Source organism: Pelophylax lessonae (genome assembly GCF_965119305.1).
Source record: "Pelophylax lessonae genome assembly, chromosome: 12".
In the NCBI taxonomy this organism is placed as follows: Eukaryota; Metazoa; Chordata; class Amphibia; order Anura; family Ranidae; genus Pelophylax; species Pelophylax lessonae.
In genome coordinates, this window is record NC_138779.1 from 109,949,939 (window position 1) to 109,967,524 (window position 17,586).

The window sequence follows — 17,586 nt, forward strand, 5'->3', positions numbered from 1 at the left end:
ACACAATACAGTCTGCGGTGGGTCTGTGGCCTCTCACACACAGTGGGCAGGCAACTGCAGTGCACAATAGATATATATATATATATATATATATATATATTTACAGAGAGAAATTATTCCACATCAGTGATCCCAGACTGCACTGGTGTTAGGAATGAAAAGGATTGGGACTATAATGGACTATTAGACGAAAGTATGTAGGTAAGCCAGGAAAAGAACGAAAGAAAAGTAAAATCGACAATATTTATTGAATGTAATTAAAAGTCGACATTGAAACAATGAAAAAAAGAAAACAATGAAAATAATGAAAAGAAAAAACTAATGATGCAATACAATACAGCATATTGTGTCAAAGTAGTAGTCGATCGAACGGGTGAGTGCCTTTGTTCAATGCATTTCGCCTTTCGCTTCATCAGGAACTCCGGCGTGATTGAATCACCCTTTTGTTGGATTAGGACTACATTAAGACCTTCAAAGTTTATACACAAAAAGAGAGAAACATATATATAAATACAGGTTCATATCTTGAAAACTGGAAAACAGTCTGCAATATTCATTTTAACCCTAGTATATCAAAATACAGGGTCATGAGAATAAACACATATAGCTTACCACACTTAAAAGTACATTATGCTTAGTACATGGAACAATTGGACCAAAGATTGCGCTTCCCAATGGCTTGTCTTAAGGCTCTGAACCACATAGATCCAGGTGGGGCCCGACAGGGGTCCTCCATGGAGGTGGTTTTCTGGTATGAATTGGACCAGTCTTGAATTGGTACCACCGTAGCGGACAAAAGGTGGAGTCCGGGGTTCTGTGGACAAACATAGTGTGTCTTGTATAGCATGTCTAATATCATATAAATTGTCTTAAGGAGTCTATTATTAGAATAGGTGAGCCTAGCTGTCTAGAGAGATAGAAAAAGGGAATGATTACAAATGGTAGGTATTTTGTAAACCTACCAAAGCTGGGGTCAGTTCTAGGAAGGAACATAAAAGTAAGGATACTATATTAAAAAGTTCCAACCATAAACATATGTTTGAGCCCATAAATCCACAGGAGCAACAGCTGAAAGGTAGCGGTTCCAGCAGACTGCTCGGCTATTATGCGCAGGGACAAGACAGCAACAGATCAAAAAACTACAGAGTTTAGACATTGGCTATCCCCATAGAGAAAGCCCCAGGGGAAAAATTAAAATAGTTGAAAGGAGAGCCTAATATGTTATCGGCCAGTATCTTACCTTACTACCTCGAAAGCCACGGGTCGGGAGAGCCGCCATGACTCATCCTCCCGCGCCCGTGGCTTAAGACTGGTCCCACCGGAAGTGACGGGTGTCCGCAAACGTCACTTCCGGTGCGGGCGCCATATTATCGGATGTCCGGCGCTAGAGGTCAAATGAACCCCGTGGCCGGACACCCGCGCCGGCTGAATAAGCCGGAGAGGACAGGCATACAGCTGTCCCCTGCTTGGCGCCCGAATTCATACCTACGAACAAGCCTGTGGACAAGCAGAGAGCGAATCCTGATCCATTACAAGAATCAATACAGGGTTTAAATTACAACCTTTGATTTAAACAAATTAAACAGACAAATAAGGAATACATACAACAAACCAAATACAGTCCATAGTGGATTGTATGCGAGACTAGGAACTTAGCACGATCAGGAAAATCCTGCAGGTGGTTCCTATAAAAGCGTCAATAAGGTATATCAAAAAATATGAATACATAAAGATTCGATGAAGGCAGGAAGTAGGAGAAAAATGGGAGGGGCAAGGAAGGGAAAGAGGGTGGGAGAGGAAACAGGATAAGGGATTAGTAGATTCGTTCATCTGTCAATGGGACTTGATCAAGACTTTCAGCCAATTATGACAGTAGGAGTGTCCCGTATTGTACAAGTTCTAGGGAAATACCCGTATATAGGATGAGATTGGATAGAGGGTCTATACACAGCAAAACACACATATACAAATAGCGTCCCCATACCTGTCCTCCTCCAACATATAAGCAAGATTGGTAGGGAAACATCATCCCCGTTTGGAGGTTCAGTATAGCCTCTATATCAAAAAGAGTGATCGAAAACATGAAATAAGAAAGAAAGCCAATGATAAACAGTAATCACTATACTATCCTTCAGAAAAAAGGCTTGAAAAAGTACAGTGATATGATGAATTATTAAATTGACAAGTTATAGATTATAATATGTAGGAACAACATTAACAGGGGTTTATGTTGCCGGTTGTTTTGTTTGATGATGAGAGTCACTACCAAAACAAACTGGGAGGAAAGAAGAGGGTGGAGAGGTTCGAAAAGCTATAAAAAAGGTTTGTATGAGACCGCAATATTAAGTCCTGGCCAATGGGTGGCCTGTAGATTGAAAATCCACCTCGCCTCTTTACGAAGGATTTTGTTATCCAGATCACCTCCCCGTGGGTTGGGGGGGATGACCTCGAGAACAGCGAACCTGACATAATCTGGGTCGAAGTCATGATGCACTCCGATGTGCTTGCAAATAGGTGTGTAGATAAGACCAACCTCAAGGTAGTAGAGGTGGTCCTGTATACGTTTGGAAAGTTTACGTTTGGTCTTGCCTACGTAGAAAGCCCCACATTTACAGAGGGCGATGTAAACCACCCCCTGTGTTTGGCAATCCGCGTAGGCTCGACATATGTGAGTCCCTCCCCTGGGGAGAGGAAAAGACGAACCCTCCAGGATCCATGGGCAAAAGTCACAGGTGCCACATCTGAATGTACCTACGGCGGATGGTCCCCCCGCATGTTGCTCGGTGTAATGGCTATGAACCAGGGAATCACGGATTGACCTAGACCGGCGAAATGTTAGCTGAGGGTATGAGGATACATATTTGGAAATGGTGTGGTCTTCCTTAAGGAAGTGCCAATTTTTTGCAAGGAGGTTACGTACCAGTTGATGGTCTGTATTGTATTTTGTCACAATTCTTGTGACCGCTTCCTTCTTGCCTTTTCTTTTGCCAAAGATCAATTTATCTCTCTCCAATCCACAAACTCTGCTATAGGCCCGTTTAAGGACCTTGTTACTGTAACCCCGGGCAAGAAGTCTTTGACGGAGGGAATCAGCCTCCCTTTTAAAGTCCTCCTCCCTGGTGCAGATTCTACGTATTCTCAGATATTGGGAATAGGGGATACTTTGCACCAATGGACGCGGGTGGCTGCTGTCAAAATGGAGTATTGTGTTCCCCGCTGTGTCCTTCCGGTGAAGAGTGGTGTAAATCGATCCATCAGGATCTAACACCACCTCAGTATCCAGGAAGGCCAGTCTGTCCCTATGCCACTGCATAGTAAAGGTAAGATTGAAAGGATTGGCACCTATATGTAGCATGAAACTTTGCAACTCCTCCAGTGTCCCTGTCCACACCATGAGCACATCGTCAATATATCTCCTCCAAAGGAGTATATGGTTCAGGAGGGGGTCGCCAGACTCCCCCGCGAACAGGGTACGTTCCCATCCCCCCAGGTACAGGTTGGCATACGATGGGGCACAAGATGTCCCCATCGCTACCCCCTGCACCTGGAGGTATGTGTTGTCATTGAATGTAAAAATATTGGAGTTAAGGATATGTTTCAAAAGTTTCAGGAGAAAATCAGCTTTAGGCCAAAATGAACGTCCCTGTTCCCGGAGGAAGCCAGCGACCACCTCCAACCCCTTGTCATGGGGGATACTGGAGTATAGTGCCTCTATGTCAATGGCAACTAATATGGAGTGGCCAGGGACAGACAGTCCCTCCAGGGTTTTCAAAAGTTCAATGGTATCTTTTAAATAGGACGGTAATCTCACGACGTGTGGTCTCAACTGATCGTCCAGATATTTACTGGCTGTTTCCGATACGCAGCCCATGCCGGAAACTATTGGACGCCCGGGGGGAGTGACAAGGTCCTTGTGGACCTTCGGCAGAGCGTAAAAGGTCGGAGTGATAGGCCATCGTGTTGAGAGGTAGCCTAAAAGGTCTTGGTCAATGATTCCCTGGTCAAAAGCATCACGAAGCAAAGAGTTAAATTCGTTAATTTTGTCTTGTATGCAATCCGAAGATATGGGTGCATACCAATCTGAGTTAGACAATATTTTATTGCACATTGTGACGTATTGACCACGATCCATAACGACGACATTGCCCCCCTTGTCAGCGGGTTTGATGACAATGTCGTCGTTATGGATCAAGTGGTCAAGTGCGCACTTTTGAGACACACTGAGATTGTGTTTGGGTGCGGGGGTCATAGATAGAGACTCAATGTCTCTCACTGACTGACGCAGGAACGCCCATACAGCAGGACATGTTTGGAGTTTAGGAAAAGTTTTAGACTTTGCTTTGTATTTATGTGGACTGTCCTCTGGTAGTGGTTCCTCGTCAGATGAGGAGGATGACAGAGAGTCATTCTCCTCCCCTCTATAATTTTCATTCTCGTTTAAGAGTTGCATTAGGATTTTTAAGGTTTTAAAATCCTGTATTTTATAATCCTTGTAAGTATCGTCACTACCAGGGGCCTTGTCCTTTTCCTTATCAAAAATGTATCTGAACGTCAAATTTCTGGCGAAAAGGTGCAGATCTTTAACTAGTTCAAACCTGTCCAAGCCGTTGGTTGGGCAAAAGTTTAACCCCAGTGTTAGGACCTCCCTTTCAGAGGGTGATAAATCATATGAGGATAAATTGATTATGTCTAGATTGTGATTTTTCAGATTTGCTTGATGACATGTTGGTCCATCGGCCCTAGTTTCTTGTCGCCCAGCGCTAGGGGTGGTGGAAGTAACCCCTGCGCTGGGGTAGCCCCTAAAGGGGGCAAGGTGTCAGGTTCGGACGTTGTTGACTCTTTATTGAGGTTTTTTGGCATGGCTCCCATGTGTGTGTATTGTGATGTGTTACTGTTGGAGCTAAACATAGACGTACGTAAGGGTTCGTTGCTGGTATTTGAGGTCCCCGTTGCCCCTCTATTACTGCCAAGATTTTGTTTAGGCTTAGGTGTAATCTCATGTGGGGATGCTCCTCTTTTTCCTGGTTTATGAGAGGGTGTGTCATGGGTATTGTTACCCGAGACTTTTTTGGGCGGGCGGCCCCTTCCTACTCTTCCCTTGACTGATGAGGTATTAGATCTGTGGGAGGATGTAGCCGACGAGAGGGAGGTATCAGATATCGATCTTGGTAACTCCGTCTCCTGTGCTGACCTATTTCTGGTGGGTTTGCCTCCACGTGGCCAAACGGGTTTTTGCCATTTATAGGCATAACCACCCGCAAAGGCCAAACGATCCTTGTGATATTTAAAGTCTTTCTTGACTATTAGATTGGTGTTAAAGCGCTCTAAATGCTGGATAAGGTCTTGCTCCCGTCTGGTGTATTCAACATTTTGCAATGTGGGTTTTTTCTCCTGAAGGAGAGTCAGTTCCCTATCTATTTCCTCAAGATCCTGTTTATACTTGTCCCTGAGTAACTCCATCATCCTGGCAGTACAGGCGGTTAGATTGAGTTCCCACAATACACGGAACTGTGGATCTGTGATCTCGAAGGAAGGGAAAACCTGGATTCTAAGACCTAGGGGATTGATTTTGTCCCGAAGATATTTGTCAAAGTAACGAATGTGCCATCCAAGGCTTGACTTACGTTCAAGTAGTTTCCTTGTTTTTTGAAAGTGAACATCCAAATTTATATCCTGTTCGGAATGAGAGACACATGTCTGCTCCAAAGAGTCCAGGAATTTTTCCCATCCTATGCCGCTTAGTTGTGCCATGGTTGTGGAGCCACCCAAGGACAGTCAGTCAGTGGCTGGTATCTAGAACGAGGACACAGCAGGGGAATAATGAAAGCAAACGAATATGGTGTAAATCCGTTGTCAAGAGTGAACGTGGAAATGGATTTGAAGAAATTGAAAGAGTAAAAGAGAGAGAGAGAAAAAGGGGAAGAGGGGGGAAAAAATACCGGAAAAAGGGGGAGGGGGGGGGGGGAAAGGTAAGATAGGGAGAGAGGAAAAGAAAGAGACAAATGCCTTCAGCAATACGATTGTACAAATGACTAGATAGTTGTCTGTGTACTATCATTTGACATACTTGGATAACAGCTAAAGCCAGGTGATCATAATAGGTTTTTAAACAATAAGATCTGGGAAGGAAGAGCTACATATGGGTCAATAAAATACACGATATGGGCTGCTAAAGCGAAATGGGTTTTACACCCTGATATTGAGAATGAAAAGAAAAAGAAAGTAACCCATATCTCGACAAATAGTCCTCATCCCGGTTAGGTAATTTTACAGAGAGAAATTATTCCACATCAGTGATCCCAGACTGCACTGGTGTTAGGAATGAAAAGGATTGGGACTATAATGGACTATTAGACGAAAGTATGTAGGTAAGCCAGGAAAAGAACGAAAGAAAAGTAAAATCGACAATATTTATTGAATGTAATTAAAAGTCGACATTGAAACAATGAAAAAAAGAAAACAATGAAAATAATGAAAAGAAAAAACTAATGATGCAATACAATACAGCATATTGTGTCAAAGTAGTAGTCGATCGAACGGGTGAGTGCCTTTGTTCAATGCATTTCGCCTTTCGCTTCATCAGGAACTCCGGCGTGATTGAATCACCCTTTTGTTGGATTAGGACTACATTAAGACCTTCAAAGTTTATACACAAAAAGAGAGAAACATATATATAAATACAGGTTCATATCTTGAAAACTGGAAAACAGTCTGCAATATTCATTTTAACCCTAGTATATCAAAATACAGGGTCATGAGAATAAACACATATAGCTTACCACACTTAAAAGTACATTATGCTTAGTACATGGAACAATTGGACCAAAGATTGCGCTTCCCAATGGCTTGTCTTAAGGCTCTGAACCACATAGATCCAGGTGGGGCCCGACAGGGGTCCTCCATGGAGGTGGTTTTCTGGTATGAATTGGACCAGTCTTGAATTGGTACCACCGTAGCGGACAAAAGGTGGAGTCCGGGGTTCTGTGGACAAACATAGTGTGTCTTGTATAGCATGTCTAATATCATATAAATTGTCTTAAGGAGTCTATTATTAGAATAGGTGAGCCTAGCTGTCTAGAGAGATAGAAAAAGGGAATGATTACAAATGGTAGGTATTTTGTAAACCTACCAAAGCTGGGGTCAGTTCTAGGAAGGAACATAAAAGTAAGGATACTATATTAAAGAGTTCCAACCATAAACATATGTTTGAGCCCATAAATCCACAGGAGCAACAGCTGAAAGGTAGCGGTTCCAGCAGACTGCTCGGCTATTATGCGCAGGGACAAGACAGCAACAGATCAAAAAACTACAGAGTTTAGACATTGGCTATCCCCATAGAGAAAGCCCCAGGGGAAAAATTAAAATAGTTGAAAGGAGAGCCTAATATGTTATCGGCCAGTATCTTACCTTACTACCTCGAAAGCCACGGGTCGGGAGAGCCGCCATGACTCATCCTCCCGCGCCCGTGGCTTAAGACTGGTCCCACCGGAAGTGACGGGTGTCCGCAAACGTCACTTCCGGTGCGGGCGCCATATTATCGGATGTCCGGCGCTAGAGGTCAAATGAACCCCGTGGCCGGACACCCGCGCCGGCTGAATAAGCCGGAGAGGACAGGCATACAGCTGTCCCCTGCTTGGCGCCCGAATTCATACCTACGAACAAGCCTGTGGACAAGCAGAGAGCGAATCCTGATCCATTACAAGAATCAATACAGGGTTTAAATTACAACCTTTGATTTAAACAAATTAAACAGACAAATAAGGAATACATACAACAAACCAAATACAGTCCATAGTGGATTGTATGCGAGACTAGGAACTTAGCACGATCAGGAAAATCCTGCAGGTGGTTCCTATAAAAGCGTCAATAAGGTATATCAAAAAATATGAATACATAAAGATTCGATGAAGGCAGGAAGTAGGAGAAAAATGGGAGGGGCAAGGAAGGGAAAGAGGGTGGGAGAGGAAACAGGATAAGGGATTAGTAGATTCGTTCATCTGTCAATGGGACTTGATCAAGACTTTCAGCCAATTATGACAGTAGGAGTGTCCCGTATTGTACAAGTTCTAGGGAAATACCCGTATATAGGATGAGATTGGATAGAGGGTCTATACACAGCAAAACACACATATACAAATAGCGTCCCCATACCTGTCCTCCTCCAACATATAAGCAAGATTGGTAGGGAAACATCATCCCCGTTTGGAGGTTCAGTATAGCCTCTATATCAAAAAGAGTGATCGAAAACATGAAATAAGAAAGAAAGCCAATGATAAACAGTAATCACTATACTATCCTTCAGAAAAAAGGCTTGAAAAAGTACAGTGATATGATGAATTATTAAATTGACAAGTTATAGATTATAATATGTAGGAACAACATTAACAGGGGTTTATGTTGCCGGTTGTTTTGTTTGATGATGAGAGTCACTACCAAAACAAACTGGGAGGAAAGAAGAGGGTGGAGAGGTTCGAAAAGCTATAAAAAAGGTTTGTATGAGACCGCAATATTAAGTCCTGGCCAATGGGTGGCCTGTAGATTGAAAATCCACCTCGCCTCTTTACGAAGGATTTTGTTATCCAGATCACCTCCCCGTGGGTTGGGGGGGATGACCTCGAGAACAGCGAACCTGACATAATCTGGGTCGAAGTCATGATGCACTCCGATGTGCTTGCAAATAGGTGTGTAGATAAGACCAACCTCAAGGTAGTAGAGGTGGTCCTGTATACGTTTGGAAAGTTTACGTTTGGTCTTGCCTACGTAGAAAGCCCCACATTTACAGAGGGCGATGTAAACCACCCCCTGTGTTTGGCAATCCGCGTAGGCTCGACATATGTGAGTCCCTCCCCTGGGGAGAGGAAAAGACGAACCCTCCAGGATCCATGGGCAAAAGTCACAGGTGCCACATCTGAATGTACCTACGGCGGATGGTCCCCCCGCATGTTGCTCGGTGTAATGGCTATGAACCAGGGAATCACGGATTGACCTAGACCGGCGAAATGTTAGCTGAGGGTATGAGGATACATATTTGGAAATGGTGTGGTCTTCCTTAAGGAAGTGCCAATTTTTTGCAAGGAGGTTACGTACCAGTTGATGGTCTGTATTGTATTTTGTCACAATTCTTGTGACCGCTTCCTTCTTGCCTTTTCTTTTGCCAAAGATCAATTTATCTCTCTCCAATCCACAAACTCTGCTATAGGCCCGTTTAAGGACCTTGTTACTGTAACCCCGGGCAAGAAGTCTTTGACGGAGGGAATCAGCCTCCCTTTTAAAGTCCTCCTCCCTGGTGCAGATTCTACGTATTCTCAGATATTGGGAATAGGGGATACTTTGCACCAATGGACGCGGGTGGCTGCTGTCAAAATGGAGTATTGTGTTCCCCGCTGTGTCCTTCCGGTGAAGAGTGGTGTAAATCGATCCATCAGGATCTAACACCACCTCAGTATCCAGGAAGGCCAGTCTGTCCCTATGTCACTGCGTCACCTGGTGCAAAGTATCCCCTATTCCCAATATCTGAGAATACGTAGAATCTGCACCAGGGAGGAGGACTTTAAAAGGGAGGCTGATTCCCTCCGTCAAAGACTTCTTGCCCGGGGTTACAGTAACAAGGTCCTTAAACGGGCCTATAGCAGAGTTTGTGGATTGGAGAGAGATAAATTGATCTTTGGCAAAAGAAAAGGCAAGAAGGAAGCGGTCACAAGAATTGTGACAAAATACAATACAGACCATCAACTGGTACGTAACCTCCTTGCAAAAAATTGGCACTTCCTTAAGGAAGACCACACCATTTCCAAATATGTATCCTCATACCCTCAGCTAACATTTCGCCGGTCTAGGTCAATCCGTGATTCCCTGGTTCATAGCCATTACACCGAGCAACATGCGGGGGGACCATCCGCCGTAGGTACATTCAGATGTGGCACCTGTGACTTTTGCCCATGGATCCTGGAGGGTTCGTCTTTTCCTCTCCCCAGGGGAGGGACTCACATATGTCGAGCCTACGCGGATTGCCAAACACAGGGGGTGGTTTACATCGCCCTCTGTAAATGTGGGGCTTTCTACGTAGGCAAGACCAAACGTAAACTTTCCAAACGTATACAGGACCACCTCTACTACCTTGAGGTTGGTCTTATCTACACACCTATTTGCAAGCACATCGGAGTGCATCATGACTTCGACCCAGATTATGTCAGGTTCGCTGTTCTCGAGGTCATCCCCCCCAACCCACGGGGAGGTGATCTGGATAACAAAATCCTTCGTAAAGAGGCGAGGTGGATTTTCAATCTACAGGCCACCCATTGGCCAGGACTTAATATTGCGGTCTCATACAAACCTTTTTTATAGCTTTTCGAACCTCTCCACCCTCTTCTTTCCTCCCAGTTTGTTTTGGTAGTGACTCTCATCATCAAACAAAACAACCGGCAACATAAACCCCTGTTAATGTTGTTCCTACATATTATAATCTATAACTTGTCAATTTAATAATTCATCATATCACTGTACTTTTTCAAGCCTTTTTTCTGAAGGATAGTATAGTGATTACTGTTTATCATTGGCTTTCTTTCTTATTTCATGTTTTCGATCACTCTTTTTGATATAGAGGCTATACTGAACCTCCAAACGGGGATGATGTTTCCCTACCAATCTTGCTTATATGTTGGAGGAGGACAGGTATGGGGACGCTATTTGTATATGTGTGTTTTGCTGTGTATAGACCCTCTATCCAATCTCATCCTATATACGGGTATTTCCCTAGAACTTGTACAATACGGGACACTCCTACTGTCATAATTGGCTGAAAGTCTTGATCAAGTCCCATTGACAGATGAACGAATCTACTAATCCCTTATCCTGTTTCCTCTCCCACCCTCTTTCCCTTCCTTGCCCCTCCCATTTTTCTCCTACTTCCTGCCTTCATCGAATCTTTATGTATTCATATTTTTTGATATACCTTATTGACGCTTTTATAGGAACCACCTGCAGGATTTTCCTGATCGTGCTAAGTTCCTAGTCTCGCATACAATCCACTATGGACTGTATTTGGTTTGTTGTATGTATTCCTTATTTGTCTGTTTAATTTGTTTAAATCAAAGGTTGTAATTTAAACCCTGTATTGATTCTTGTAATGGATCAGGATTCGCTCTCTGCTTGTCCACAGGCTTGTTCGTAGGTATGAATTCGGGCGCCAAGCAGGGGACAGCTGTATGCCTGTCCTCTCCGGCTTATTCAGCCGGCGCGGGTGTCCGGCCACGGGGTTCATTTGACCTCTAGCGCCGGACATCCGATAATATGGCGCCCGCACCGGAAGTGACGTTTGCGGACACCCGTCACTTCCGGTGGGACCAGTCTTAAGCCACGGGCGCGGGAGGATGAGTCATGGCGGCTCTCCCGACCCGTGGCTTTCGAGGTAGTAAGGTAAGATACTGGCCGATAACATATTAGGCTCTCCTTTCAACTATTTTAATTTTTCCCCTGGGGCTTTCTCTATGGGGATAGCCAATGTCTAAACTCTGTAGTTTTTTGATCTGTTGCTGTCTTGTCCCTGCGCATAATAGCCGAGCAGTCTGCTGGAACCGCTACCTTTCAGCTGTTGCTCCTGTGGATTTATGGGCTCAAACATATGTTTATGGTTGGAACTTTTTAATATAGTATCCTTACTTTTATGTTCCTTCCTAGAACTGACCCCAGCTTTGGTAGGTTTACAAAATACCTACCATTTGTAATCATTCCCTTTTTCTATCTCTCTAGACAGCTAGGCTCACCTATTCTAATAATAGACTCCTTAAGACAATTTATATGATATTAGACATGCTATACAAGACACACTATGTTTGTCCACAGAACCCCGGACTCCACCTTTTGTCCGCTACGGTGGTACCAATTCAAGACTGGTCCAATTCATACCAGAAAACCACCTCCATGGAGGACCCCTGTCGGGCCCCACCTGGATCTATGTGGTTCAGAGCCTTAAGACAAGCCATTGGGAAGCGCAATCTTTGGTCCAATTGTTCCATGTACTAAGCATAATGTACTTTTAAGTGTGGTAAGCTATATGTGTTTATTCTCATGACCCTGTATTTTGATATACTAGGGTTAAAATGAATATTGCAGACTGTTTTCCAGTTTTCAAGATATGAACCTGTATTTATATATATGTTTCTCTCTTTTTGTGTATAAACTTTGAAGGTCTTAATGTAGTCCTAATCCAACAAAAGGGTGATTCAATCACGCCGGAGTTCCTGATGAAGCGAAAGGCGAAATGCATTGAACAAAGGCACTCACCCGTTCGATCGACTACTACTTTGACACAATATGCTGTATTGTATTGCATCATTAGTTTTTTCTTTTCATTATTTTCATTGTTTTCTTTTTTTCATTGTTTCAATGTCGACTTTTAATTACATTCAATAAATATTGTCGATTTTACTTTTCTTTCGTTCTTTTCCTGGCTTACCTACATACTTTCGTCTAATAGTCCATTATAGTCCCAATCCTTTTCATTCCTAGCACCAGTGCAGTCTGGGATCACTGATGTGGAATAATTTCTCTCTGTAAAATTACCTAACCGGGATGAGGACTATTTGTCGAGATATGGGTTACTTTCTTTTTCTTTTCATTCTCAATATCAGGGTGTAAAACCCATTTCGCTTTAGCAGCCCATATCGTGTATTTTATTGACCCATATGTAGCTCTTCCTTCCCAGATCTTATTGTTTAAAAACCTATTATGATCACCTGGCTTTAGCTGTTATCCAAGTATGTCAAATGATAGTACACAGACAACTATCTAGTCATTTGTACAATCGTATTGCTGAAGGCATTTGTCTCTTTCTTTTCCTCTCTCCCTATCTTACCTTTCCCCCCCCCCCTCCCCCTTTTTCCGGTATTTTTTCCCCCCTCTTCCCCTTTTTCTCTCTCTCTCTTTTACTCTTTCAATTTCTTCAAATCCATTTCCACGTTCACTCTTGACAACGGATTTACACCATATTCGTTTGCTTTCATTATTCCCCTGCTGTGTCCTCGTTCTAGATACCAGCCACTGACTGACTGTCCTTGGGTGGCTCCACAACCATGGCACAACTAAGCGGCATAGGATGGGAAAAATTCCTGGACTCTTTGGAGCAGACATGTGTCTCTCATTCCGAACAGGATATAAATTTGGATGTTCACTTTCAAAAAACAAGGAAACTACTTGAACGTAAGTCAAGCCTTGGATGGCACATTCGTTACTTTGACAAATATCTTCGGGACAAAATCAATCCCCTAGGTCTTAGAATCCAGGTTTTCCCTTCCTTCGAGATCACAGATCCACAGTTCCGTGTATTGTGGGAACTCAATCTAACCGCCTGTACTGCCAGGATGATGGAGTTACTCAGGGACAAGTATAAACAGGATCTTGAGGAAATAGATAGGGAACTGACTCTCCTTCAGGAGAAAAAACCCACATTGCAAAATGTTGAATACACCAGACGGGAGCAAGACCTTATCCAGCATTTAGAGCGCTTTAACACCAATCTAATAGTCAAGAAAGACTTTAAATATCACAAGGATCGTTTGGCCTTTGCGGGTGGTTATGCCTATAAATGGCAAAAACCCGTTTGGCCACGTGGAGGCAAACCCACCAGAAATAGGTCAGCACAGGAGACGGAGTTACCAAGATCGATATCTGATACCTCCCTCTCGTCGGCTACATCCTCCCACAGATCTAATACCTCATCAGTCAAGGGAAGAGTAGGAAGGGGCCGCCCGCCCAAAAAAGTCTCGGGTAACAATACCCATGACACACCCTCTCATAAACCAGGAAAAAGAGGAGCATCCCCACATGAGATTACACCTAAGCCTAAACAAAATCTTGGCAGTAATAGAGGGGCAACGGGGACCTCAAATACCAGCAACGAACCCTTACGTACGTCTATGTTTAGCTCCAACAGTAACACATCACAATACACACACATGGGAGCCATGCCAAAAAACCTCAATAAAGAGTCAACAACGTCCGAACCTGACACCTTGCCCCCTTTAGGGGCTACCCCAGCGCAGGGGTTACTTCCACCACCCCTAGCGCTGGGCGACAAGAAACTAGGGCCGATGGACCAACATGTCATCAAGCAAATCTGAAAAATCACAATCTAGACATAATCAATTTATCCTCATATGATTTATCACCCTCTGAAAGGGAGGTCCTAACACTGGGGTTAAACTTTTGCCCAACCAACGGCTTGGACAGGTTTGAACTAGTTAAAGATCTGCACCTTTTCGCCAGAAATTTGACGTTCAGATACATTTTTGATAAGGAAAAGGACAAGGCCCCTGGTAGTGACGATACTTACAAGGATTATAAAATACAGGATTTTAAAACCTTAAAAATCCTAATGCAACTCTTAAACGAGAATGAAAATTATAGAGGGGAGGAGAATGACTCTCTGTCATCCTCCTCATCTGACGAGGAACCACTACCAGAGGACAGTCCACATAAATACAAAGCAAAGTCTAAAACTTTTCCTAAACTCCAAACATGTCCTGCTGTATGGGCGTTCCTGCGTCAGTCAGTGAGAGACATTGAGTCTCTATCTATGACCCCCGCACCCAAACACAATCTCAGTGTGTCTCAAAAGTGCGCACTTGACCACTTGATCCATAACGACGACATTGTCATCAAACCCGCTGACAAGGGGGGCAATGTCGTCGTTATGGATCGTGGTCAATACGTCACAATGTGCAATAAAATATTGTCTAACTCAGATTGGTATGCACCCATATCTTCGGATTGCATACAAGACAAAATTAACGAATTTAACTCTTTGCTTCGTGATGCTTTTGACCAGGGAATCATTGACCAAGACCTTTTAGGCTACCTCTCAACACGATGGCCTATCACTCCGACCTTTTACGCTCTGCCGAAGGTCCACAAGGACCTTGTCACTCCCCCCGGGCGTCCAATAGTTTCCGGCATGGGCTGCGTATCGGAAACAGCCAGTAAATATCTGGACGATCAGTTGAGACCACACGTCGTGAGATTACCGTCCTATTTAAAAGATACCATTGAACTTTTGAAAACCCTGGAGGGACTGTCTGTCCCTGGCCACTCCATATTAGTTGCCATTGACATAGAGGCACTATACTCCAGTATCCCCCATGACAAGGGGTTGGAGGTGGTCGCTGGCTTCCTCCGGGAACAGGGACGTTCATTTTGGCCTAAAGCTGATTTTCTCCTGAAACTTTTGAAACATATCCTTAACTCCAATATTTTTACATTCAATGACAACACATACCTCCAGGTGCAGGGGGTAGCGATGGGGACATCTTGTGCCCCATCGTATGCCAACCTGTACCTGGGGGGATGGGAACGTACCCTGTTCGCGGGGGAGTCTGGCGACCCCCTCCTGAACCATATACTCCTTTGGAGGAGATATATTGACGATGTGCTCATGGTGTGGACAGGGACACTGGAGGAGTTGCAAAGTTTCATGCTACATATAGGTGCCAATCCTTTCAATCTTACCTTTACTATGCAGTGGCATAGGGACAGACTGGCCTTCCTGGATACTGAGGTGGTGTTAGATCCTGATGGATCGATTTACACCACTCTTCACCGGAAGGACACAGCGGGGAACACAATACTCCATTTTGACAGCAGCCACCCGCGTCCATTGGTGCAAAGTATCCCCTATTCCCAATATCTGAGAATACGTAGAATCTGCACCAGGGAGGAGGACTTTAAAAGGGAGGCTGATTCCCTCCGTCAAAGACTTCTTGCCCGGGGTTACAGTAACAAGGTCCTTAAACGGGCCTATAGCAGAGTTTGTGGATTGGAGAGAGATAAATTGATCTTTGGCAAAAGAAAAGGCAAGAAGGAAGCGGTCACAAGAATTGTGACAAAATACAATACAGACCATCAACTGGTACGTAACCTCCTTGCAAAAAATTGGCACTTCCTTAAGGAAGACCACACCATTTCCAAATATGTATCCTCATACCCTCAGCTAACATTTCGCCGGTCTAGGTCAATCCGTGATTCCCTGGTTCATAGCCATTACACCGAGCAACATGCGGGGGGACCATCCGCCGTAGGTACATTCAGATGTGGCACCTGTGACTTTTGCCCATGGATCCTGGAGGGTTCGTCTTTTCCTCTCCCCAGGGGAGGGACTCACATATGTCGAGCCTACGCGGATTGCCAAACACAGGGGGTGGTTTACATCGCCCTCTGTAAATGTGGGGCTTTCTACGTAGGCAAGACCAAACGTAAACTTTCCAAACGTATACAGGACCACCTCTACTACCTTGAGGTTGGTCTTATCTACACACCTATTTGCAAGCACATCGGAGTGCATCATGACTTCGACCCAGATTATGTCAGGTTCGCTGTTCTCGAGGTCATCCCCCCCAACCCACGGGGAGGTGATCTGGATAACAAAATCCTTCGTAAAGAGGCGAGGTGGATTTTCAATCTACAGGCCACCCATTGGCCAGGACTTAATATTGCGGTCTCATACAAACCTTTTTTATAGCTTTTCGAACCTCTCCACCCTCTTCTTTCCTCCCAGTTTGTTTTGGTAGTGACTCTCATCATCAAACAAAACAACCGGCAACATAAACCCCTGTTAATGTTGTTCCTACATATTATAATCTATAACTTGTCAATTTAATAATTCATCATATCACTGTACTTTTTCAAGCCTTTTTTCTGAAGGATAGTATAGTGATTACTGTTTATCATTGGCTTTCTTTCTTATTTCATGTTTTCGATCACTCTTTTTGATATAGAGGCTATACTGAACCTCCAAACGGGGATGATGTTTCCCTACCAATCTTGCTTATATGTTGGAGGAGGACAGGTATGGGGACGCTATTTGTATATGTGTGTTTTGCTGTGTATAGACCCTCTATCCAATCTCATCCTATATACGGGTATTTCCCTAGAACTTGTACAATACGGGACACTCCTACTGTCATAATTGGCTGAAAGTCTTGATCAAGTCCCATTGACAGATGAACGAATCTACTAATCCCTTATCCTGTTTCCTCTCCCACCCTCTTTCCCTTCCTTGCCCCTCCCATTTTTCTCCTACTTCCTGCCTTCATCGAATCTTTATGTATTCATATTTTTTGATATACCTTATTGACGCTTTTATAGGAACCACCTGCAGGATTTTCCTGATCGTGCTAAGTTCCTAGTCTCGCATACAATCCACTATGGACTGTATTTGGTTTGTTGTATGTATTCCTTATTTGTCTGTTTAATTTGTTTAAATCAAAGGTTGTAATTTAAACCCTGTATTGATTCTTGTAATGGATCAGGATTCGCTCTCTGCTTGTCCACAGGCTTGTTCGTAGGTATGAATTCGGGCGCCAAGCAGGGGACAGCTGTATGCCTGTCCTCTCCGGCTTATTCAGCCGGCGCGGGTGTCCGGCCACGGGGTTCATTTGACCTCTAGCGCCGGACATCCGATAATATGGCGCCCGCACCGGAAGTGACGTTTGCGGACACCCGTCACTTCCGGTGGGACCAGTCTTAAGCCACGGGCGCGGGAGGATGAGTCATGGCGGCTCTCCCGACCCGTGGCTTTCGAGGTAGTAAGGTAAG